This window comes from Heterodontus francisci, chromosome 24 (genome assembly GCF_036365525.1).
Source record: "Heterodontus francisci isolate sHetFra1 chromosome 24, sHetFra1.hap1, whole genome shotgun sequence".
Lineage (NCBI taxonomy): Eukaryota > Metazoa > Chordata > Chondrichthyes > Heterodontiformes > Heterodontidae > Heterodontus > Heterodontus francisci.
The window spans coordinates 31,855,505-31,880,410 of NC_090394.1; the positions used below are offsets into that span (position 1 = coordinate 31,855,505).

Consider the following 24,906-nt stretch of genomic DNA (forward strand, 5'->3'; position numbering starts at 1 on the left):
CCTCTTCTCTCCTCTTCTCTCCTCTTCTCTCCTCTTCTCCCCTCTTCTCTCCTCTTCTCTCCTCTTCTCTCCTCTTCTCCCCTCTTCTCTCCTCTTCTCTCCTCTTCTCTCCTCTTCTCTCCTCTTCTCCCCTCTTCTCTCCTCTTCCCCTCTTCTCCCCTCTTCTCCCCTCTTCTCCCCTCTTCTCCCCTCTTCTCCCCTCTTCTCCCCTCTTCTCCCCTCTTCTCCCCTCTTCTCCCCTCTTCTCCCCTCTTCTCCCCTCTTCTCCCCTCTTCTCCCCTCTTCTCCCCTCTTCTCCCCTCTTCTCCCCTCTTCTCCCCTCTTCTCCCCCACCACCGTCCCTCCTCCTCAGTTCACAGGCTCTGCGTTCAGAGACCTAGGTGCCCTGCTCTTGAATCTTGAGTCCCCTGCATCTCCTCCTGTCAAGAACTTCCTGAAAATCCATATCTTTGACTAAGCTTTAGGTCACTCCTACTATCTACTTAATTGGCTTGGTGTCCTTTTTTTTAAATTTACGCTTCTGTGATGTATTTATACAGCATCTTTAACATAGAAAAACAAGTTATTATTGAACTCCCCCCTGTATTCTGGTTTTTAAAAGCAAAACTTCAAAATCCTGTAAAAATGAGGAAGGTTTGCCAAAGTGGAAACAACTGCACATCCAGCATCTTCGATATTTCTTATCTGCCTTTGCGTTCAATTAACATGGGGCTACCTCAAAAGGCAGCTTTAACACGGAATATATATACTAAAAATACATTTATATTCTGGCCCTTTTCTGTGGAAAAATGATCAAAGATTCCTGAACTATCTCCACTTTAAGTATGTTCCTACCATTTTATCAGTTTGACTTCCAGCATTTATGCTGTTAAATCTATTTCTCATAGTCTGGTGACAGATCCGTGGCATAAACACCAGGAGCTAAGTCAAGGACATCACCCTCCTGGAATCTGAATTAAAAGAACATCAATACTAATTTTGCTGTAGTCTGCATGGTAAGAATGGCACTAGCCTTTGTGATTTAACTTTGCAAGGAGGAGGCTGAGGAGAGGGACATTCAACAAGATGTTGAATGGCATTGATCAGGGAAAATCTGCAGCATTGCTTAAAAATGTCAAGACACTAGGGCCTGAATTTTAACTTACCTGATCCACCAGGCGCTATTGTGTTTCCTACATTATAACAGTGACTAAACTTAAGAAGTACTTCATTAGGCTGCACAGCATGTTGGGACATCTTGAGGTCATGAAAGGAACTGTATAAATGTAAGGTCCTTCTTGACCTATCTCTAGCTGCTGATCTCATCATTTCTGAGTCTCTAATCATATTGAAATTCTCGAGCTGGTAAATAAATAATGTGTGCTAACGGATTGTTGGAAACATCAGAAGCAAAAAGGAAAACACAAATTTGAGGTGAAATCCAAGTGCTGAAGTGGGTCAAACAACATCTGATGGAGAAAGATGAGTTCCTGGTTCAGGTTTGAGCATTGCATCAGTACAATCAGCTCTCTGCTGTCCAGAACAAAGACTGTAAAGGACAACCCTCCCAGAGGGCAGGTGTTCCTCAGGAGGTTTCTATGACTTTGCCCGTGTATCAATCAAGCAAATGCTGCATTTGGTCAGGCTGGCAGCTCCTAAAGTCAACTTGCCTCCAATATTCTCAACACTGTGCCCAGCCACTGAACATTTTAGCAGAGGCTGCTGATGTTCCTGGTACAACAAATCAGTGCCTTTGAACAACCATCAGCAATAAATGCTACCAGAAAAATGGGCAATAAGCTGTTAGTGCTGAAGCTGCTTCTGCAAATATTCATACTAGTTACTGTCTCCATATTGACAGTCTCTGAAGTACTGTTCTGCTCTTCTTCTGGGCAGTCATGGTTCTCCCAGGTAATTCCTTCCCCAAGTCTGTGTCAACTTAGCATTTCTGCCAAGCTGCCGATGAGTCTGTCTCTCTCGTCCCAAGGGTTGGACACTAGATCGTGTACCATTGCTTGATCAAGAGTGCAGACACCATCTCGGTCATTCTGGAATTCATGAGAACATGACAACTTGGCTCATCCTCCAACTGTCCTTTTCCACCAACCCCCCCCAACCCACCCCTTCTAGAGAAAAAGAAAACAATCTCCAGCTCTGATTAAACCAGGAATACAGGAATTATGAAGATGCTAGATAAATTGTTAATTTTAATTCTGAAGTTGATAGAATTTTGTTAACCGAAGGTATTCGGGGATATGGGGCAAAGGCAGGTATATGGAGTTGGGTCACAGATCAGCCATGATCTCATTGAATGGCGCAACAGGTTCGAGAGACTAAATGGTCTACTCTTATTGCTGTGTCCTTACCGCACATGCTGAGACAGATGCAGATGAGGGAGGCCATTTGGCCCATTACCTAATCATGTTATCTAACAGTCTCTCAACTGAATCTAAGGGTGTCACCTTCACTAGCCTACCCAGGAAACTAGTCCAAATGTTAATCACTCTGAAGAAATCCTTCCTGACTTCCATTCTTAAATTGTCCAATCACCAGTTTTAGCCTTTGCATCCTAGGAGGAATTCTAACCACAAAATTGGGCGGGTTTGGGTTGAAGTTTAAAGTCTTAAAATTCAGAATCCCGACACTAACCTGCCCACTTCTGGCTTTAATAGAGGCTGCAAGGTGGGCAGCGACTAACCCACTCTAGGAGTCGGGATGATATTTATTATAATGAGACTTTGAGGCTCATTATTCTACCTTTTTAGTTTTAACTATGGACGCCCAGACATCCTGAGCCTTGGGAACCCTGGAGACTACACCTAGGCAAGGGCTGCCAGATCCAGCAGGCAAGAGGCTTTTCACTTACCTGCTGGATCGTGTGTACTTGCCTCAGCGACCACCCTCCGCCCTGACTTTCCCTACGAGACAGGAAGAAAGAAAGACTTGCATTTACATCGTATCTTTCACAACCATAGTGCAATGCGCTTGACAGCCAATGAAGTACTTTTGAAATGTAGTCATTAGCTGCTGCATTTCCTACAATACAACAATGTGAATAATGACCAGATTATCTGGTTTCTTTTAATGTTGATAAAGTGATAAATTGTTTGGGGAGAGCTCCGCTTGCCTTCTTTTTCATGGGAGCCTTTTGGGGACTCCGTTTAACGCCTTGTCTGAAGGCTGCCTCCTTCAAAAGTGCAGTATTCCCTCAGTATTGCGCTGGGGCGTCAGCTTAGATTATGGGCTCACTGGAATGGCACTTGAACTGACATCCTTCTGGCTTGGGAGTGCTACCAGCTGAGCCACAGCTGACATGGAAATAAATGAATGAAAGCCAGGCAGGTTCTATAAAGGTTGGGCAATCAATTTGGTCAAATTCTGCACATGTGGTGAAGATAAATTTCCAACCCTCCATTTTATCGTCTAATAGTTCAAACTCAAGCTCGTGTAGACTGAATGTGATGCGCTTTGTCTTTCCCCTCCTGTTTATGCCATTTCTTTCTGCTACTGACACTTCCTTTATTGGAAGTATTCAAAAGTCCTTTATCTGTGCAAAATCATCTGTATTACTGCTTGAGATTTGTATCGAAGGATACCCATGGACCAGACATATGAATACTGTGGCTACAACAGGTCAGAGGCTGGGAATTCTGTGGTGAGAAACTCACCTCCTGACTCCCCAATGCCTGTCCACAAGGCACAAGTCAGGAGTGTGATGAAATACTCTTCACTTGCCTGGGTCAGTGCAGCTCCAGCAACATTCAAGAAGTTTGATGCCATCCAGGAAAAAGCAGCCCGCTTGATTGGCACCCCATCCACCATTCACTCCCTCCACCACTGGCACACAGTGGCAGCAGTGTGTACCATGTACAAGATGCACTGTAGCAACTCGCCAAGGCACCTTCAACAGCACCTTCCAAACCCACAACCTCTACCACCTAGAACAAGGGAAGCAGATGCATGGGAACACCACCACCTGCAAGTTCCCCTCCAAGTCGCACACCATCCTGACTTGGAACTATATTTTCAACTCCTCATCGTCGCTGGGCCAAAATCCTGAAGCTCCGTAGCTAACAGCACCGTGCGTGGACCTACACAACAAAAATTATTATTGCACCTTTTTAACGTAATAAAACATTCCAAGGTGCTTCACAGGAGCATTATAAAATACAATGACACTGAGCTACATAAGGAGATATGAGGTCAGATGACCAAAAGCTTGATCAAAGAGGTAGATTTTATGGAGTTTCTTTAAATGAGGAAAGTGAGGTGGAGAGGTGTAGGGAGGGTATTCCAGACCTTGAGCCCTAGGAAACTCGAGGCGCAGCCACCAATGGTTGAGTGATTAAAAATCAAGTATGCACAAGAGGCCATAAATCAAAGAGCACAGAAAACTCTGCAGGGTCGTGGGGCTGGAGGAGAAGACAGATAGGGAGGGGGTGAGACCATGGAGGAATTTGAAGACGAGGATGAGAATTTTAAAGTCAAGATGTTGCCTGACCAGGAGCCAGTGTAGGTCAGCGAGCACAGGGGTGATAGTGGAACGGAACTTGGTGCGAGTTGGGACACAGGAAGCTGCATTTTGGATAACCAAGTTTATGGAGGGTAGAATGTGGGAGACCAGCCAGGAGTGCATTGGAATAGTCCAGTCTCGAGGTGATGAAGGCATGAATGAGGGTTTCAGCAGCAGATGAGCTGAGACCGAGGCGAAGCTGGGTGATGTTACGGAGGTAGAAATAGGCGGTCTTAGCAAATATTTGGTTGGAACTTACCTTGGGGTCAAATATTGCACCAAGATTGCAAACAGACTGGCTTAATCTCAGACTGTTGCCAGGGAGAGGAATGGTGTCATCGCTAGGGAACCGAGTTTGGAGCAGGGACCAAAGACAATGGCTTCAATCTTTCCAATATTTAATGGAGGAAATTTCTGCTGCTCCAGTACAGGATGTCCGATAAAGAATCTAATAATTTAGCAACAGTGAAGGAGTCGAGAGAGTTGGTGCTGAGGTAGAGCTGGGTGTTGACAGCAAACATGTGAACGCTAACACCGTGCTTTTGGATGATGTCACCGAGAGGCAGCATGGCGATTAGAAATCGGAGGGGCCCAAGGATAGATCCCAGATGAACACCAGAGGGAATGGTGCGGGAGCACAAAGAGAAGCTATTGCAAGTGATTCTCTGTCTATGATTAGATAAATAAGAATGGAACCAGGTGTCAGCAGTCCCACACAGCTGGACAGCATGGAGAGGCATTGGAGGAGGATGGTGTGGTCAACATGTCAAAGGCTGCAGACAGGTGGAGAAGGATAAGGAGGGCACTTTGCTTTTGTTAGTCACATCGGATGCCATTTGTGACTTTAAGAGCTGTTTTGGTACTGTGGCAACAGTGGAAACCTGATTGGAGGGGTTCAAGTATAAAGTTCCAGAAAAGTTGGACACGGATTTGGGAGGTGACAACACATTCAAGGACTTTGGAGAGGAAAGGGAGGTTGGAGATGGGGTGATAATTTTCAAGGGTGATGGGGTCAGGGTTTTTTTGGGGGGGGAGGGAGAGGGATGATGATCAAAGAATTAAAGAAGAGAGGGACAACACCTGAAGTGAGAGAGCCGTTAACCGTATTGGCTAACATGGGGACCAGGCAGTGAAGTTGGTTGCTTAGCAGTTTAGTGGGAATAGGATCAAGAGAGCAGGAGGTGGGTCTCATGGACAAGGTGAGCTCAGAGAGGGTGTGTGGGGAGACAGGAGAGAAACTAGAGAAAGATGAAAATTCAGAGTTAGAGCATGAGGGGGAACTTTAGGGGAAGTTTGGCCCAGTGGGCTAGTGGAAGGGAGGGATGTGGCAGAGGTCTAGCCAGATCTGGCAGTGGATGGCTCAATGCTTTTTCCACCATATCCATTATAGTCTACATCCCTTGGACTGGAGGGAGTGAAGATAAGGGCCATACCAGGGGAATGGCCAGGGTAAGTGCAAATAATGGTTTTATTGTGGACTAGGGCATCAAAGGTGGAGGTGAGGGTGCATCTGAGCAAATCAGTAGCTGCAAAAACATTGTGGTGAACAGAGGGTGAGAGGCCAGATATTGGGACTTTGAAAGTGCTATTGTAAGTGAATTGGGGGAATAGATTTTTCCAGGGATGGACACAGAGAATGTAAGGTTAGGGCTTGGAGAGTGATAGAAGGAAGTGATCAGAGATGGCTTTCTCTGTAATTGATGCAATGGGACTAGCAAGACTACATGAGAAGGCAGGGTCAAGGGAATGGCCTTGAATATGGATTGGAGAGTTTATATGGAGGGAGAGATTTGAGAAGGATAAGAGGGCAGTGAATTCAGAGGAGAGAGAACATAATGAGTTGAGATGAAGATTGAAATAATTCAGGATGAGAAGTTGTTCGGTGCAGAGACTGAGGGAGGAAAGTATTGAAGATATCTGTCCAGTTTTTTTTGATCATACTTGGGACGGTGGTAGGGAACAAGTATTTTTAAATGAGAGGTGAGAGGGGTGGAAAAAGATGAGGTACAGCAAGTGCCAGAGGAATGGCACCACATACAAATCCACCACACGGAATGCAGTGATTCAAAAAGGCAGCTCACCACCACCTTCAAGGGCAATCCGGGATGGACAATAAATACTGGCCTTTCCAGTGACACTGACATTCCATGACTGATTTTTAAAACATAGTGCACTTGGGTTTTCTGAAAAGTAATGCTCAAGCTTTGGATTTCTGAATGATTTGTTGATTTTGCTAGCTCGTTTCTGTTGCAAAATTACACACGTGACCCATTTTCTGCGGCGGTAGCATTTGGATAACTGACGTTTGTATATACTGGGTGTGTTTAAGAAGCCTCAAACATAAAAGTTTGGAAAAAAGGGTCTAAAGATTAGACATTGGTGATAAGTGCACATTTGTCACCCCCTAGAGACAAATGCCGGTACTGAAAAAAAAAAACTCTGTACTGAAGCTGTACACAGTTTAGGAGCACAAGCTATTATTCAGTTACCTTTTTTTTTACAAAACTCAACTAATTTGAAAATAACGAAACTATGTGCTTTTAATCTGTCAAATCTTTAGTTGTGACTTACCCACGTGCAGGATCATTACTTACCGCTTTCAGTATGTAATGCTCTCTTTGCTGAGTGCAATATTTTTATGAAAGAGTACCCTGAGTCCGATCGTTGGAAAACCAATAACATTTGTTTGTTCCCACAGACGATGTTTGACAATTTTGTTTTCTTTATCCTCAAGTCATGATGGACAATCCCTCTGAGGCGATTGATGTCTTGTTGGTCATTGCTATAACATCGCAACTGTCAACATTCCAAAGCTTTAATAGTAAAAATTCTGATGAGGCTCTTACTGAATACTGAAACTGAAGTAAAAAGGAGGAAGCCAATCATCCTATAGAAGCTGAGGCACGAACTGAAATAAAACAGTCGGGCTGCATAAGGTTAATAACACCTAATCTGTCTGTTCAGTCGTGGATATGCTCAGGCTCAACACTGGATTCCATTTCCTTTATGAACACACATGACTCACGCAGTCGGTGATACTGTAGCAATCTACAAATTACACAAATCAGCCCTGAGAAATACACATGCTGAATCATGCCACCTTTTATGTTATCCCGACTGCAAATCCAATTTTCACCTCCTCCTTTTGGTTCTCTCCTAGTATTATGATGTACCAATCTTGGAGACAGTTAAAGAGGCACCATCGACATAAGATTAGTGGTTCAGTGTCCACAGCGGATGCAAAATATTGCTGCAAAATTTGGAGACCATCACCTCCAACCCCTTCCCAATCCCCCAACCACTGCCTTTTGTGTCCACCCAAACCACCCCCCCCCCCCACCCCACCCCGTCCCGTCCCATGTTTCAGGTCATATGAACCTCAGTATTATTAACAACTATTTCAGTGCATCTGAAAATGAGGAGCATACTGCTTAAAACATCCAATCTCAGTCCATGGTCCATCAACTCAAAGACAAAATGCGCACTCCAATCCATCTCTGTCTCTAATGTAATGCTGTATAGAAACATACAGATCCATTACGTTACAAGTTCAAGTACTTGGATTCAATGCCAAATGTGGTGATAGATTAAACACTTCATCCACACTAATTAAAATTAACTCCAGGGTGTCCAGCCAGTTTACTCAATACGCCACCTGGCACAGGCCTAGTGAGCCAAGTGGCCTCCCTCTATGTTGCATTATTCTATGGTTATACCTGTTGGGAAAGACTGAATAGACTTACGCTCTATTCTCCACGAAAAAGAAGGCCGAGGGGTGACCTGATGAGGCCTTTAAAATTATTAAGGGGTTTGATAGGTTTACATAGGGAAGATGTTTCACATGTGGCCATAAATATAAGATAGCCACTAATAAATCCAATAGGGAATTCAGAAGAAACCTCTACCCAGAGAGTGGTCAGACTGTGGAACTTGCAACCACTAGGAGTAGTTGAGGCAAATGGCTGGATGTATAGCTGACTAAGTACATGAAGGCTAAAGGAATACAAGGATATGTTGATTGGATGAGATGAAGAAAGGTGGGAGGAGCCTCGTGTACAGCATAAACAGTTGGAGAAAATGGCTTGTTTCTGTGCTGTACATTGTGATGAAGTCTCTGGTTTGCAAAACCAGTGGAGGAGCATGAGCAGACTGTTGTCCGAACAGATGACTTGTCAAATTCTGTGAGGTGCACAGACTCTGGTTTCAAAGCTTTTTTGTTTTGAGACAGACCCAAACTTAAACGTGAAACTAAAAACTTGAGGGTTCTGGGGAGTCAGAACTGGTTGGAACCGGATAAGACACTGTGTCACATGCCTCTGGTCAAATGACGAGAGCTATCCCAGAAGATTGCAGAGTTGAAGCAGGCTGCAGGCTTTTGGGTAGACAAGCTGCAGAGAGAGAAAGCTGAATCTGGGAGTAGGCCACAAGAAAATATGGGTTGTTGCAGCTGCGTTTGGTGACTTTAAGAATACCGATGAATTCATGCCATCAAGATTGCTGTGAGCAGAGCCAAGGAGGCTCGAAACGACAAGACCGAAACGTTGAAGGGAAGACTGCAACGCCTGCTATCGACGAGAAGGCATTAAACCGGTGACTGTATCTTGGAAAACAGAGCTGGAAATCTACCTGAAGAAGTTCAGAGTTTTGCAGAACTTAGTGGCTCATCGGTGCCATATCTGCTGAGTGGACTGCCCAGTAAATCCATGAGATCTGTCTTTTTGTTGTGTCTGATAGTTGTGTAATTTGTAATTATATACTATACTACTATTTCATGTTTAATTTACGTTGATTTTGGTTTGATAAAGTTTATAAAAGTGAAATCTTGTCCATTTTGGTTTTTATTCTGGGTCAGCCAGTAAATTTGATTCCTTTTGGTTTGTTGATCTCCGCGAGGATCGTAATGTCCTAATGTAATTCTGTGTAAATGTGTAAATGGACACATCCACTGTACGGTTTAATTTTTCTGCAATTGTGCACATTGTTCACATGTTTTTGTCCTTTTTAGAAATGTCGTTAAACTATAAACAAATGTACAAGCATCATTGATGAGGGCTGGACACGTTTGTTTTTCCCATTTGAAAACTTGCAAGTTGTGCCCCACAGAGGTAGCGAGACCTTCTGTTCATTCATTTTTCAAAGCAGTAATTATGGGTTTCCATATAACAATAATGAAAATGGCAGGGAACGTTAATACACCATTCTAGAGACACCTGTTGCGTTGATTCTGATTCCATCAGTGGTTGATTATTTTCTCACTGACAGAAATCATGTTTATTTTTCATCAGCTGATACTGCCTGATGTGCAGTGTCTCATTACTAGCAATTATTTGCATACCCTGCCTTTCAAATTGAGTACTCACCGTTGAGAAATATTGGCATGGGTAAGGCACTGGTGTACTGACATTTACTAACATTAATGACTGTACGTCATGACTCAAATTTATTTTCTAAGAGGGCATATTTTGATTTTTTTTTTGGCAGTATATTTGGGGTATTCTCCAGCATTAGATTAGACTCTTTGCATATCCACAAATACAATGTGTACGCTTGATATGAGAGAATATAGCTCACTGAAGTGGAAAGAAAGGAAACTATAAGGGTGAATCCTGTACATTGTAGATGTTGAGGTTTCAGCAGTATCTCAGTTGGTAGCACTCTCACCTCTGAGTCAGAAGCTTCAACTCCCATTTCAGAGACTTGGGCACATCATCTAGCCTGACCCGCCAGTGCAGTAACTGAGGGAATGCTGCACTGTTGGAGGTACCGTCTTTCAGATGAGAAGTTAAGCCGAGGCCCCTTCTGCCCTCTCCGGTGAGTGTAAAAGACCCCATGGAGCTATTTTGAAGAAGAGCTGGGGAGTTCTCCCCGGTGTCCTGGCCAATATCCTTCAATCGACATCAACAAAAGAAAAATTATCAGGTCATTATCGCATTGCTGTTTGGACCTAACCATGCCACATTTCCTACATTGACTATACTTCAGAAGACATGCTTGGTTACAGGCAAACCTCTGGTTATGGGCACTGAGCCTGGAAACGGACGTGCACAAAAATATCTGTGCACAGAACTCTCAACAGGGAAAAGAGGAGAAGTGGAAAAAAGAATTAGGAGGGGCAAAGAGACTGTACTGGGAATAAATAGGTTGCTCATATAAAAGGGAATCTTCTGTAGGCATATTACAGTAAATGATGGTGCTGATTAAGGACCAAAATAGAGATCTATTGGTGAAGGTAGAAGGAATGGCTGAGGTACTAAATGAGTATCTTGCACCATTTACCAAGAGGAATTTATCAAATCTATGGTAAACAATAAGGTTGTCAGGATACTGGATGAGATAAAAATAGATAAAAGGAGGTAGAAAGGCTGGCACTAAGGGGGGATTTTGTTCTTGTTCTGGCTGTAGTCCCAAAGGATCATAGACATCTCTACCCATTAGAGAGAGACCGTTGGTGATGTATAGCTTGAGGGTCACCACTCCACAGGCTTGGGGCAAGGCGAGGAGATGGGCCTCCATGAACTACCACAGCCAGTCCAGGGATTGAACCCATGCTGTTGGTGTCATTCTGCACCATGCTCTAGCTGTCTAGTCAACTGACCACCACCCTGAACCCTGGTGGGAATTTTAATCTCAACGAAAACAGGCGGGTTTGAGTTTGGTGGTGGTGTTGAAGACTGAGCAATATCTTTCCCGACTCAAATCTGCCTCCAACCTGTCCATTTCTGGCTTTCACTGAGGCTGGAAGGTGGGAGAGAGACCAACCCGATCCAAGGTGGCAAGTTGGAACTTTAAATATGATGATGAGTTTGTGAGCCTCCATTGTCATTCAGGTTTTCAACAGCTGTCGGATGGGCTTCCCAAACGTCCAGTAATCTGGTGGTTTTATTGAGATGAGGATTTGGCGGATTCAGGAGGTAAGTTCCATATGTACTTTCTGGATCCAGGTGCCTGCGTGAGGAGTCTCCGGGATCTGGCACCACTACTCCGCTTGATGACTTTCTCCCTTGAGGCCTCTGATTTCCCCTCCCCACTCCCCACCACCAACCTGCAGCCTCTAAACTCTGATTTTTTTTTATTCCCCTGATTGATCCTGCCCTGCCCTTCCCCTCCAGCCGAGACATCATTACTGCTGCATCCTTACTGACCAGCACCCTGTCTGACGACAATAGTGACACAGTTAAAACACCAAGTGTGTGGGGTAGTCTCAAATTGCACATACCCTATGACCTCTGACTGACCTGCTCCCAGTGGGTCAGATAGGAAAAAATTGCCCCTTAAAGTGGATAAGTCACCTAGTCCAAAGGGTTTGTACCCTCAGCTGCTGAAGGAAATAAGTGTAGAAATTGCAGAGGCATTGGCCACAATCTTCCTGCTTAGATGCAGGGGTGGTGCCAATGGACTGGTGGATTTGCAAATGTTACACCTTTGTTCAACAAGTGGGGAGAAGGATAAACCTGGCAACTACAGCTCAGTCAGGTTAACATCAGTGGTGGGGAAGTTTTAGAAAATATAATCCAGAAGAAAATTAACAGCAACTTGGACCTGCATGGATCAGTAAAGGAGAGCCAGCAGTGATTGATTAAGGGCAGATCATGTTTGGCAAACTTGATTGTGATTTTTTTTTTAGGTAACGGAGAGGGTGGCTGAAGGCAGTGCAATTGATGAGTATATGGCCTTTGAAAAGGCATTTGATAATGTTACACATTAGGCTTGTTAGCAAAGTTGAAGCCCATGGTACAACTTTAAAGGGGTGCAAGAAGACAGAGATCTGGGGATGGTTGAGAACAAATCTTATGAAGGTGGCAGAACTAGTTTAACAAAGCAATGAATAAAACATATGGGGTCCTTAGCTTTGTAAATGAAGGCATAGAGCGCAAGATCCAGGAAGTTATGCTAAACGTATACAAAACGCGAGCTCGTCCCCAGCTGGAGTACTGTGCCCAATTCTGGGCACTATACTTTATGAAGGACATGAAGACTTTGGAGAAGATACTGAAGAGATTTATCAGAATGGTTCCAGGATGAGGGATTACAGTTATACATTTACATAGACAAACTGGAGAAAGTGGGATTGCTCTCTTTGAGCAGAGAAAGCTAAGAGGAGATTTGATAGCGTGTTTAAAATCATGAAGGGTTTAGATAGTTTCTCTTCATTCTATTTCCAATGACTTGAAGGGTCAATAACCAGAGGGCACAAATTTAAGGTGATTGACAAAAGAACCAGAGGCGACATGAGGAAAGAACTTTTATGCAACAAGTGTTTAAGATTTGGAATGCACAGACTGATAGGGTGATAGAAATGCATTCAATAGTAGCTTTCAAAATGGAATTGGATAAATACTTGGAGAAAAAATTGCAGGGATATGGGTGGTGGGGAGGGGGGGAGGGGGAGAAACGGGGAGTCGGACTAACTGGATTGCTCTTTGTTAATGCAGACTCAATGGGCTGAATGGCCTCCTTCTGTACTGCATTATTTTATGATTCCATGATTTTGGGAGTGTGAAGGGGAGAGTCCTGAAATTAAGGTTGGGTAGGTTTGGGTAAGAGATCCCAAGGAATGCTTTGTAGACCAGGTTTGACACTGACCTTGACTTACACTCCTGGGGTGTCAAACCGAAGTGTTCTGTGATTTCCATCCTCCAGTAAATCTCATTGTGGACGGACTCTAACTGGAGTTAGACTGCAAGATTAAATCCAGTGCAAAGCGATTTTCTGTCTTGCACTGATAGATTTTCAATGTAAACACCTTTTTAGTTCAGATATGAAAAAGCTTCCACTCTCTCCAACTAAATCAGGATCCAGCTGTTGCCATAGGAACATAATTTGAGAGAGGGGCCTACTTTCCCCGCCCCAGGATCCATGGAGCTGTAGTCGTCAGTTTTCTTTCAACAAGTGAACAGGTGGAATAAGTGATTGAGCGAAGAAAGAGTAAAATCTTTCAGCACATTAGAGCCATTTGTTATTTACTGAAAATACTGATGAATGATGAACCATCTGGGTTGTAACACTCTGTCCCATGTTCAGTGTAGTCGTGATTACTGGACTGACATTCAAACAGAGCAATGCCCTGCTTGTTCAGGGAGGGAAGGGTATAATGTGAATATGTATCATTAAAGTGAGGGTAAAAATTCTGTGCTCAGTCCTTTTTTTGTATTTTTTTTTCTTATCTGAAGGTGCATTCGTATTTTCAGTTGGTATAAAGATACTGCTTTCCAGCATATTACTCTAATTTTCGTCAGTATAACATGTAAGTTAAATTTTGATAAAGTCGGATGACAGGTCAGTTGTAAAACGAAAAGAGAAAATTTGCATTTAACATTTAAACAGTGCCTTTGCCTTTCCAAAGCGCTTTACAGCTAATGAAGTACTTTTGAAGTGTAGTCACTGTTGTAAAGTAAGGAAACATGGCAGCCAATTTGCACACAGCAAGCTCCCATGAACAGCAGTATGGCAGTGACCAGGTAATCTGTTTTAGTGATGTTGGTTGAGGGATGAATGTTGGCCAGGACACTGGGGAGATTTCGAAATAGCACTGTGGGACTTTTTACAGCAAGATGAGAGAGAGTTGAGACCTCTTTAACATCTGATCTGAAAGCTGGTACCACTGAAAACACAGCGTTCCATTATTACTGCACTGGAATGTTAATTTTGACTGAGTGGGACAAGCTTAGACTCAGCTGATGAAACCTTCTCTATCCCAAGCACTGCAGTGGGTTTCCAACTGCTGAGGTTACAAATCACTGGCAAAAAACACTGTCAGAGAATGGCAGCAGTATTGCTACCTGCAAAAATCTCCTGGACCATAGGCAGGATTTTGCATTTTGGGTCCTGCATTGTATCAGGAGCAGTCACCTGACAGTGATGTTGCCTGAATTGACCAGAAGGTGAGCTCACTGTCCAATTAAGAACAGTGGCGGGCTCTCGAAGGGGGAGGGCCAATAGGAGGTCCTCCAGCACAGAAGGAGCGGCAGCCTGCCATTGCAGGTAGAGAAGGGACACTTCCCAACTTGGAGTGCCTTTTCAGCAACTTTCACATTTGAAATAAAAAAAATGGCCGCAGCTGCCAGGCCACCAAAACCCTTCCACAGGGTGCTCTGTGGCCACAGGTAGGCGGGGGCCCTCAAAAGCACCCTGGAGCGCTGGCCTCGTGATTTGCCACTGGGAGGCTGCCTCCAGGCAGCTGCCATGCTCCTGATGCTGAGGGGGGCCCACAGGCTGACTGGAAAATTGGCCTTTGTCTTAAGCTACCTGCTGCTTGCGGGTGGGTAGGCATTCCACCCCTGAACCCGCCTCCAGCAAAATGGCTCAGGGGAGGGATGGTGCCAGCACACTGGCCAGGGGCGGGAAATTACTCTCCCGCCCTCCTTCATATCTGGGTGAAAATTTTGCCCTATGCCTTGAGAATGCATTGAGAAGTGTCACTGTTCCTGTTTACCATTTTCAACCCTAGAGGGCGGCATTTAGCCAAGTTTGTTCAGTGTTATCCTGCTCAACTTTTTAATTTCTTTGCAGTAAATGTTAGGTGTAGTTGTAATAAAACATTTAACTTATCTAGGTAGCCCAAGTATGAACAATTACTGCAAGCATGAACCCAGAATTTCCTAATCACACTTACAAGAAATTAAGCCACACTTATGCACAAATTTCCTGATGAGCTCAATTGCCTCAGACAGGTTGTAAAATCGTGGGCAGAACTAGGGCAAATTCAGTGTTGTGATCTTGTTTTGTAACTTCTGTGTTCTAAATGGCTAGAAGGAGATTTCAATTAATGGTGTTTTAGTCAGGTCCAGAAAAGAAGTTGATCAAAACTTTTCACCCGTATGCTCATGATTTTACCACCATTGCATAAGGAATAGAGGGCTGTGGATATTCAGTCGTTGAGTATATTCAAGCATAAGATTGATAGAATTTTGGATACTAAAGAAATCGAGGGGAAGGGGGCGGGAAAGTGGAATTGATGTAGAGATCAACCATGATCTTATTGAGTGGCGGAACAGGCACCTGCTCCTACTTCTTATGTTCCTATATCTATTTAAACAATTTATTAAACAATTAACAACTATTCTTTACTATGTTAGTCCTTCCTAAGTGCAACTTAAGTCCAAATGTGAATTCTTAGAAAACTAGATTTGAACGGGAGCTCCAAATGGATCAAACGATCAAGGAAATTTTGGAGTAGCTAATGTTTTGGTATAAAACTGCTGTAGATCAGTCATGCTTGAATTTCCTACTACCCAGAGCATAATAACCCTGATGCTAACACCCCTAATCCCTTGGAGAAAGACTCCGTTCTAGTGCTGTAGTTACACCGAAAAATTCCAGGCCATGAGATTTGTCAGCACACTCGAGTCAATCTGCCTAACCTGCACACCAAGTTTAATGTGTACTGTTAGCAGAGAAAACCTCTTGAAGTTTTATATGTCAATGTTTGGAAATTGCAGTAGTGCTGACCCAATTAGTCTTGTTTTCTCAACAAAGCTCATCTGCCATGCCACATTTTGGTAAAATCATCAAGGTCGATCGGTAAACTGCACTCCGCATTGGTAGCTGTGAACTTCATGCAAAGCATGTCAATACAAAATAGTCTTGGGGTGACCTCTCCATTACAAGCAGGATCAGGCATGGGTGATTTAATTGCAAGCTTTCTCAAATTGGGCTAGGAATGATGGCCATTCAAAATCGTGCAGGTGGAACAAATTGTGACTGGGAAATTGGGTGCTTTTTTTAACCACAAAATAACATAAAATTACCAATTTTTGCAGTGCTATGCCCCATATCCCCAAGGATGCCTGAAATACGTGTCCCCATATTGGGTTATCTAATATATTTCGGCACTGATGGTGACTGCCTCAAACAGGATTTAGGCCCCTTAGTATGCACCCCACAGTGTCAGCTGCAGTTCAGTGGTAGCACTCCTGTCTCTGAGCCAGAAGCTAGTGGGTTCAAGTCCCGCTCTAGAGAATAGAACACGTAACTTTGGCCAACATGCCAGTGCAATGCTGAAGGAGTACTGTTCTCTCAGAAGTGCTGTCTTTCAAGTGAGCTGTTAAACCAAGGTCCAGTCTGTCCTTTCAAGTGGATGTGAAAGATTCCATGGTATCATTTTGAAGAAGAGCAGGGGAGTTCTCCCTGGTATCCTGGCAAATACTTATCCCTCAAGCAATATCACTAAAGCAGATTATCTGATCATTATCATTTTAGCTGTTAGTGGGACCTTGCTATGTGTAAATTGGCTGCCACATTTCTTACATTACAACACCAACTTAACGTAAGCAAAATAACAGTAATGAAAAAATAATGGCAGTGAAGAGTGACAGACTCTCAGGACCGAATGGTTCCATCCAAGCCTTTTGGAGGAAGTAAGTGAGAACTTTGTAGATGCCCGAACTATAATCTTCCAAACTTCTCTCAGTTCAGGAACCATTCCTTTAGGTTAGAAAACTGTGCAGGTCACTCTGCTATTAAAGAAAGGTGAGAGAGGGAAACGAAAGAACTAAAGATCAAATAGCCTTGCATCTCGGGGAAATTACTGGAGTCTATAATTCAGGATAGGCTGACTGAACACCTTGGAAATTTTTGGATAAATGGGGAGAGCCAACATAGATTTTTAAAGGGTAGGTCATGCCTGATTAATCTGATTAATTGCATATTTTGAAGAGGTGATTAAAATAGCGAACAGGGGATTTTTAAAAATTCTTTTATGGATGTGGGCGTCGCTGGCAAGGCCAGCATTTATTACCCATCTCTAATTGCTCTTGAAGCTGGCAGTGAGCCATCGCCTTGAACTGTTGCAGTCTGTGTGGGGTAGGTACACCCACAGTGCTGTTAGGAAGGGAGTTCCAGGATTTTGACCCAGCAACAGTGAAGGAACGGCGATATAGTTCAGGTCCAAATGGTGTGTGACTTGGAGGGGAACTTGCAGGTGGTGGTGTTCCCATGCATCTGCTGCCCTTGTCCTTCTAGGTGATAGAGGTTGCAGGTTTGGAAGAAGCCTTGGTGACGTACTGCAGTGCATCGTGTAGATGGTACACACTGCTGTCACTGTGCGACGGTGGTGGAGGGAGTGACTGTTGAAGGTGGTGAATGGGGTGCCAGTTAAGTGGGCTGCTTTGTCCTGGATGGTGTCAAGCTTCCTGAGTGGTGTTGGAGCTGCACTCATCCAGGCAAATGTTGACTATTCCATCATACTCCTGATTTGTGCTTTGTAGCTGATGGACGGGCATTGGGGAGTCAGGAGGTGAGTTACTCACCGCAGAATTCCAAGCCTCTGACCTGTTCTTATAGCCACAGTATTTATGTGGCTGGTCCAGTTCAGTTTCTGGCCAATGGTATCCCCCAGGATGTTGTTGGTGAGGGATTCAGTGATGGTAAGGAGAGATGGTTAGATTCTCTCTTATTGGACATGGCCATTGCCTGGCACTTATGTGGCATGAATGTTACTTGCCACTTATCAGCCCAAGCCAGAATGTTGTCCAGGTCCTGCAGCTGAGCACAGACTGCTGCAGTATCTGAGGAGTTGTGAATGATACTGAACACTGCAAACAATCATCAACGAACCTCGCCACTTCTGACCTTATGCCGCAGGCAAGGTCACTGATGAAGCAGCCGAAGATGGTTGGGCCTAGGACATTACCCTGAGGAACTTCTGCAGTGATGCCCTGGGGCTGAGATGATTAGCCTCCAAGCATCACAGCCATCTTCCTTTGTACCAGGTATGACTCCAGCCAGTAGAGATGTTTCCCCAGATTCCCATTGACTTAAATTTTGCTTGGGCTCCTTGATGCTACACATGGTCAAATACTGCCTTGATGTGAGAGTGATGCCCTTCACCTCACCTCCGGAATTCAGCTCTTTTGTACATGTTTGGACTTAAGCTGTAATGTGTTCTGGGGCCGAGTGGCCCTGGTGAAACCCAAGGTGAGCATCGATGAACTGGTTATTGCTGAGCAAGTGCCACTTAATATCACTGTCAATGATGCCTTCCATCACTTTGCTGATGATCGAGAGTAAACTGATGGCAGTATTTGGCCGGGTTGGATTTGTCCTGCTTTTTGTGGACAGGACATACCTGGGCAATTTTCCACATTGTCGGGTAGATGCCAGTGTCGTAGCTGGACTGGAACAGCTTGGCTAAGGGCATGGCTAGTTCTGGAGCATATCTTCAGTACTACTGCCTGTGCATGTTATTTATATGGACTTCCAGAAGGCATTTGATATAGTCCCTCATAAGAGACTGTTAGCTAAAGTTGAAGTTCATGGAATCGAAGGCAAATTATTGATCTGGACAGGAAATTGGCTAAGTGGCAGGAGACCGTGAGCAGGGATAATGGACAGGTACTTTAATTGGCAGGATGTGGCTCATGGTGTCCCGCAAGGATCTGTGATGGGAGCTCAACTATTCACTGTTTATAAACAACTTAGATGATGGGATGGAAAGCCACATATCCAAATTTGTCAATGACACAGAGATAGGTGGCATTGTAAGCAGTGTAGATGGAAGCATAAAATTTCAAAGAGATATTAATATATTAAGTGAATGGGCCAAACTTTGACAAATGGATTTCACTACAGGCAAATTTGAGGTTCACTTTAGAACTAAAAAGAATAAAACAGGGTACTTTATAAATGGTGAAAAGCTAGAAACAGTGGAGGTCTAGAGAGACTTGGGGGGGATTCAGGTACATAGATAATTAAAATGTCATGAGCAGGTACAGTAAATAATCCAAAAAGGCGAATGGACAGCTAGCCTTTATATCTAGAGGACTAGAATACAAGGGGGTGGAAATCAAAGCCCTGGTTAGATCACGCCTGGAGTATTGTGAGCAGTTCTGGCCATCTCACCTTGGGAAAGATATATTGGCTTTGGAGGAAGTGCAGTGTAGATTTACCAGAATGATACCTAGACTCCAAGGTTTAAATTATGAGAAGAGGTGACGCAAACTAGATCTGTATTCCCTGGAATTTAGAAGGTTAAGGGATGATTTGATTGAAGTTACCAAGATACTAAGGGGAACAGATAGGGTAGATGGAGAGAAACTATTTCCACTGGTTGCAGAGTCTAGAACTAGGAGACATAGTCTAAAAATTAAAGTCAGATCTTTCAGGAGTGAAATTAGGGAACACCTCCACATACAATTGATGGTAGAAGTTTGGAAGTCTGCCTTCTGCAAATGGCAATTGATTCTATATCAATTGTAAATTTTAGATTGATAGATATTTTGTTAACCAAATGTATTAAAGCAAAGACAGGTAGATGAAATTAGTTCATAGATCAGCCGTGGTCTTATTGAATGGCAGAAAAGATTCAAGGGGCCAAATGGCCTCCTGCTGTTCCTATGTTCCAACTACACTTCAAAAGCACTGCATTGGCTAAAAAGCACTTCAGGACATCATGTGATCAAGAAGTCTCTGTGGAAATGCAGTCTTTATTAACTTATGCAAAGGGCTTAATGCCTGTTTCCGAATCCCTCTCCTAAATTGGTCAGTGTGAGTATATCATATGCGAGCAGGCTCCACTCGGGTTTTCCTGTGTTTGCATGCAGCCTGACCATCGACCGCTAACTAAAAGGTATGTTCTTATTTAATACATTTACCTTCATGTGGAGCCGGAAGGAGTATGAGAGCTCCTGCTGACTCTAAAACTGCTGTGTGTCGCTGTCCTCCCTCCACCACATACAAGATGGCCACTGCCAATGAGGCATCTGGCCCTAAAATGGAGGTCAGTACACCTGTATACTGCCTCTGGAAGCTCAACAGGCATTCATATGTTGCCAGAAATGTGCTGATGAGGCTCTGAAATGGGCCTAAATGAAATCTGCCTGTAACCTTTAGGGGCAGATGAATGTATAGTTCAGAAAAGTTGATTCGGAGTTCACTGAATCACCTCCTTTCTTTAAGGCAGGTAATCGAAGATGGGTACAGGCAACCAAATGACTGCTGTGTGGGTCAGAGGATACGCTGAAGTGTACTGTACCACATGCAAGAGCTTTAATCTATTCTGGATGTATATTGGGTACAAAATAACAAGGGGTTCCTGAATTTTGCACTAGCTGTTCTTGCCACATTCATCAAAAAGCAATTTACTTAGCCATTTGAGCCTGTGGTTGTAGCTTATACCCACCTTGAGACAAAAACATGTTTTTAAATGTTTTGAAAACTTATTATCACTGTGTTGTGTGTCAGCTTTGTACAGGGTGCATGTCAGCTGACACTCAAAAAGGGTATGTTATGTTGCATCCGTGTGTGTATGTGGGGGGGGTGGTGAATGTGTGGTTTGTGTTGTATTGTGCTTGTGTGTGTGTGTGTGTGGTTTTTTTTTATGAAGTTATGTGAACAGCAAGTACAAGTTTCCATGTTTCCTATGAAAGTATTCTGGCAGTAAACATGCAGAGCATGCACTACAGGGGCCAGTGAAATATGATTTTTATTTTCACTCATGAGACAGGACTGATAACTCAGGAGCAACGAGTGGAAATAATTAGTTTTTTACTGGTCCCCGAAGCATATCCTGTTTAAAGTGCTTGGGGCCAGATGGTTTCCAAAAAAAACAAGAATGTAAACTATTTGTTTTTTTTTGTTTTGGTGTAATGTAGTAAAAAGTGGGGTCGGGGAGGAAGAGCACTCATGCAATGATGCTGCCTGTATCCTCACTAACATGGAGTGTCGTGTCCATTGGAGGCGAGGGATCTTTAAGAAGTGCAAGATTTGGCTGGTTAAGAAAATGATGAGGTGGAAAGCGCAGGAGTGTGGGTTAGGTTTACCATAGGGTTACATACTCCTGGTGGTCTCATCACATGACCTCTTGCTTGCAACCAGGCTGCCCCACATTTACTCCAGCCTCACCCCACCATTGGTCGTGCAGCATGTCCATCCTTGTGGCATCCCACCTTCCCATGGCCAACTGGAAGGCAAATAGACTCTTCATTGCCGAACTGGTTGACTCCTCGACAGTCAGTCAAACCACCTTTTTGCTCCCCACCCATGACCAATATTTTTGTAACAAGTAACCAATGGTGTTCAAAGAAAATTAAAAAGAAAACACTTATTTTTGTTAGTGCCCCTCTGGTATTTTTCTCCCAGGTGTTGCTCACAGCAGTGTCATAGAGATCAGTCTTTATCTCACATCTGAGTCAGAAGGTTGTGGGTTCTAATCCCACTCTAGAAACTTGAGCACAATAATCTAGGTTCACACTCCAGTGCAGTACTGAGTGAGTGCTGCACTGTCAGAGGCACCATCTTTCAGATGAGACCTGATACATGTCTGTTGCCGAATATAAAAGGAAGAGGAGGAGAGTTCTCCCTGGTGTCCTGGCCAATATTTATCCCTCAACCAGCATCGCTAAAACCGATTATCTGGTCATGAGCACATGGCTGGTTGTGAGAGCCTGCAGTGCACAAATTGGCTTCTGTTTTTCCTACATTGCAACAATGACTACAATTAAATTGCTTCACGGGCTGTAAAGCACTTTGGGATGTCTTAAGGCTGGAAAAGGTGCTGCAGAAATGCAAGTCTTTCTTTCTTGGAGGATTCAGGGCAATAGTTTAGTTTATAGTTTAGTTTAGAGATACAGCACTGCAACAGGCCCTTTGGCCCACCGAGTCTATGCTGACCATCAACCACCCATTTATACTAATCCCATATTCCTACCACATCCCCACCTGTCCCTACATTTCCCTACCACCTACCTATACTAGTGGCAATTTATAATGGCCAATTTACCTACCAACCTGCAAGTCTTTTGGCTTGTGGGAGGAAACCGGAGCACCCGGAGAAAACCCACGCAGACACAGGGAGAACTTGCAAACTCCACACAGGCAGTACCCAGAATTGAACCCGGGTCGCTGGAGCTGTGAGGCTGCGGTGCTAACCACTGCGGCCCTACTGGAGGGTTGGCAACTCTAATGTCAATAGATGCCAGATCTGTCGTTTTTATTCTACCAGTGGCTGGGCTGTACTGTGTTGGCAGGTTTGTGCTACCTTGGCAAGGGAGTGTTGACTCACTTTGTAGCCTGCGTGGGTCTTCCACTGATACCAGGAAGGTTTCAAAGCAGCAATGACTAAATTAGCTTGCACAGCTGTGTGATACAAGTGGAATTTGGGTAAACTCAGCTCTATCTTGTAGAAAGACTTCAACTAGAAGCAGATCTGAAATATGAATGGCCTATGGAGGGGAAGGTAAATTTCAGAAATTTCTGTTCAGCGTATTGAAACATTTACAATTTCTTTCATTCTCAATCATTTACTGTCTCTGCATCAGCTGTTGTTTCCCACTTCCAAGGAGGTAGAACAGAATGCACAGCAAGGTTTAACTTGGAGCCCAGCAAGAAATCTGTTCCAGATCTGTTGATGCTATATCCACCTTTGCTATTTGATTATTTTTCCCCAAAAAATCCATAAATAATGCTTTCGGGGCTGTCCGCCACTATCTTCCTCAACAGCAGAAGAGAAGGAATCTAACTCTTCATGTGATTGCCTGCAGAAATAGAGCTAACAGGTCCCAAAGATACTATATGGTGTGCAAAGTAATTCGGCACAAAACAACAGTAATTTTGGACATTTGGAATCTTGTACTACACAGGAGTGTGAATGATTTAAAATAACCAGTCCTGCTTTCAGGAAAGTTTATTGTTGATGTAAGCTTATCTGTACAGTCTTTAGGGACTAAGAGCATTTGGTACAGCATGTACAAAAATATGCACCTTGGCTGCAGATTGTTTAATAAGTAACACACAAGGTTAGCTCTTGTTTATTGTTCTGTTATGTTCGTTGTTACAAATGCAAATGATTTACGAATCAAAATGTCAAGCAGATATTATCAGCATATCTGGACTACGTTTTACCCATTGTAGCCTCTACATCCTCCCAGACTTGCAAATGAGTCGTCCACTTTATTTGCAGTTCCTCACTACCACCCCACCTCCAGTACTTCAGCATTCTTCCAAGTGGTCTAGTTAGCCCTATGTTATCCCTGCTCCCTCTCTCCCTCTGAAACTTGTCCCCAGGTCCACTCATAGGAATGTGAGTAGGCCTTTCAGCCCCTTGGACTATGGCTGCTTGGGATCTTAACTTCATCCACCTGTCTTGGCTCCATATCCTTTAATAAGCTTGCAGTCATTCTAGGGGAGGCCTCACTCTCCACTGCTTTGCCCAGCTCCATGACCTCTTTCAGCTCTCAGCCCTCAGATGCACCATTGCTGTTTCTGTGGGTCAGCAGCTCGGGTATTAAGTGGACAGACGGTCATTTGCTGAATGTCAGGGCTGGCAGATAGAATCATACAATAATAGAGCACAGAATAAGGCTATTAGATCCATCATATCTGTGCCAGCTCTTTAAAGGAGCTACTCAGTTAGCCCCACAACACTATTCTCCACCCCCCCCCCCCCAAGCCCTGCCAATTTCTCCTTTTCAAATATTTATCTGATTCCAAACAGATCAGCTGTTACCTTTTCCCAAGGGATTTTCTTGCTACTTCTAAAACAAATAGTAAAAAGTTTCTCTGCAAGATTGCTGCCTCTGGTAACAGTGGTAATATATTGATCTGGTCTGAGAACTGGCTGGAAAGATAAATGTAAGAGTTAGTCACAGATGGATTTGGATCTGTTCGGAGACAGGTCACCAGTTGTGTCCTGTGGAGATCGTTGTTGGGACCGTTGTCTTCACTATTTTTATTAATGATCTAGATGCAGGTGTTGGGAGCAAGATCTGCAAATGTGCAGGTGATACGAAGATCTGTGTGAGTATTCGAACTGTAGACAATGGTCAATGGCTTCAGACAGGTCTTAATGTGTTGGAAGACTGGGTTCATGATTGGTAAATGATGTTTAATTTGGTTAAGTGCGGTGTTGTGTGTCGACAGGGTGAATGCTCAATGTACATACACCCTTCAGGAGAAAGCATTAAAGAAGGTGGCGAAAGAAGGAAATCTGGGCACTCTAGTACATACATCTAAAGGTGCATTAGCAATGCTTTGAAGCAATAGCTGGAGTAAATAGGGTGTTTGGGTGCGTTCTTGGCACAATTGATTGCAAGACAAGGCATATATATTGTCTTTGTACAGGAACTTGGTCAGGCCTCACTTGGAATACTGTGCCCAGTTTTGGTTTCCTCATATTGAGGCTTTGGAAAGGGTGTGGAAGAGGGTCACTAGACTAATAAAGCATCTTGGTTATAAATGTAGGCTAGAAGAGTTGGGACTCGACACTTTAGAGAAGCGTAGACATAGGGGTGATGTGTTTGAGCTTTATAAGATGATGAAGAGAATAGATTGTTTTCCAGTTGACAGTTTGTTCCAATTAAATATATTAGGGAGGACCAGGTGTCACAATTTTAAGTTCCAAAAGGCCAGATCCAGGTAAGCTGTCAGGATGTAGTTCTTTTTCCAGAGGATAGGGGGCCTCTGGAACAGGCTGTCGGCTC

The 24,906-nt window shown here is 43.8% G+C and overlaps 1 long non-coding RNA gene across 2 annotated transcripts in view; it reads left to right on the forward strand.

Moving 5' to 3' along the window:
• LOC137383285 (uncharacterized) overlaps positions 1-24,906 on the forward strand; it is a 160,428-nt gene that overhangs the window by 25,830 nt on the left and 109,692 nt on the right. For both annotated transcript variants that reach the window (XR_010977373.1, XR_010977374.1), the window contains exon 4: positions 888-995. This is a non-coding gene — a long non-coding RNA (uncharacterized lncRNA). The remainder of the gene's footprint in view (positions 1-887; positions 996-24,906) is intronic.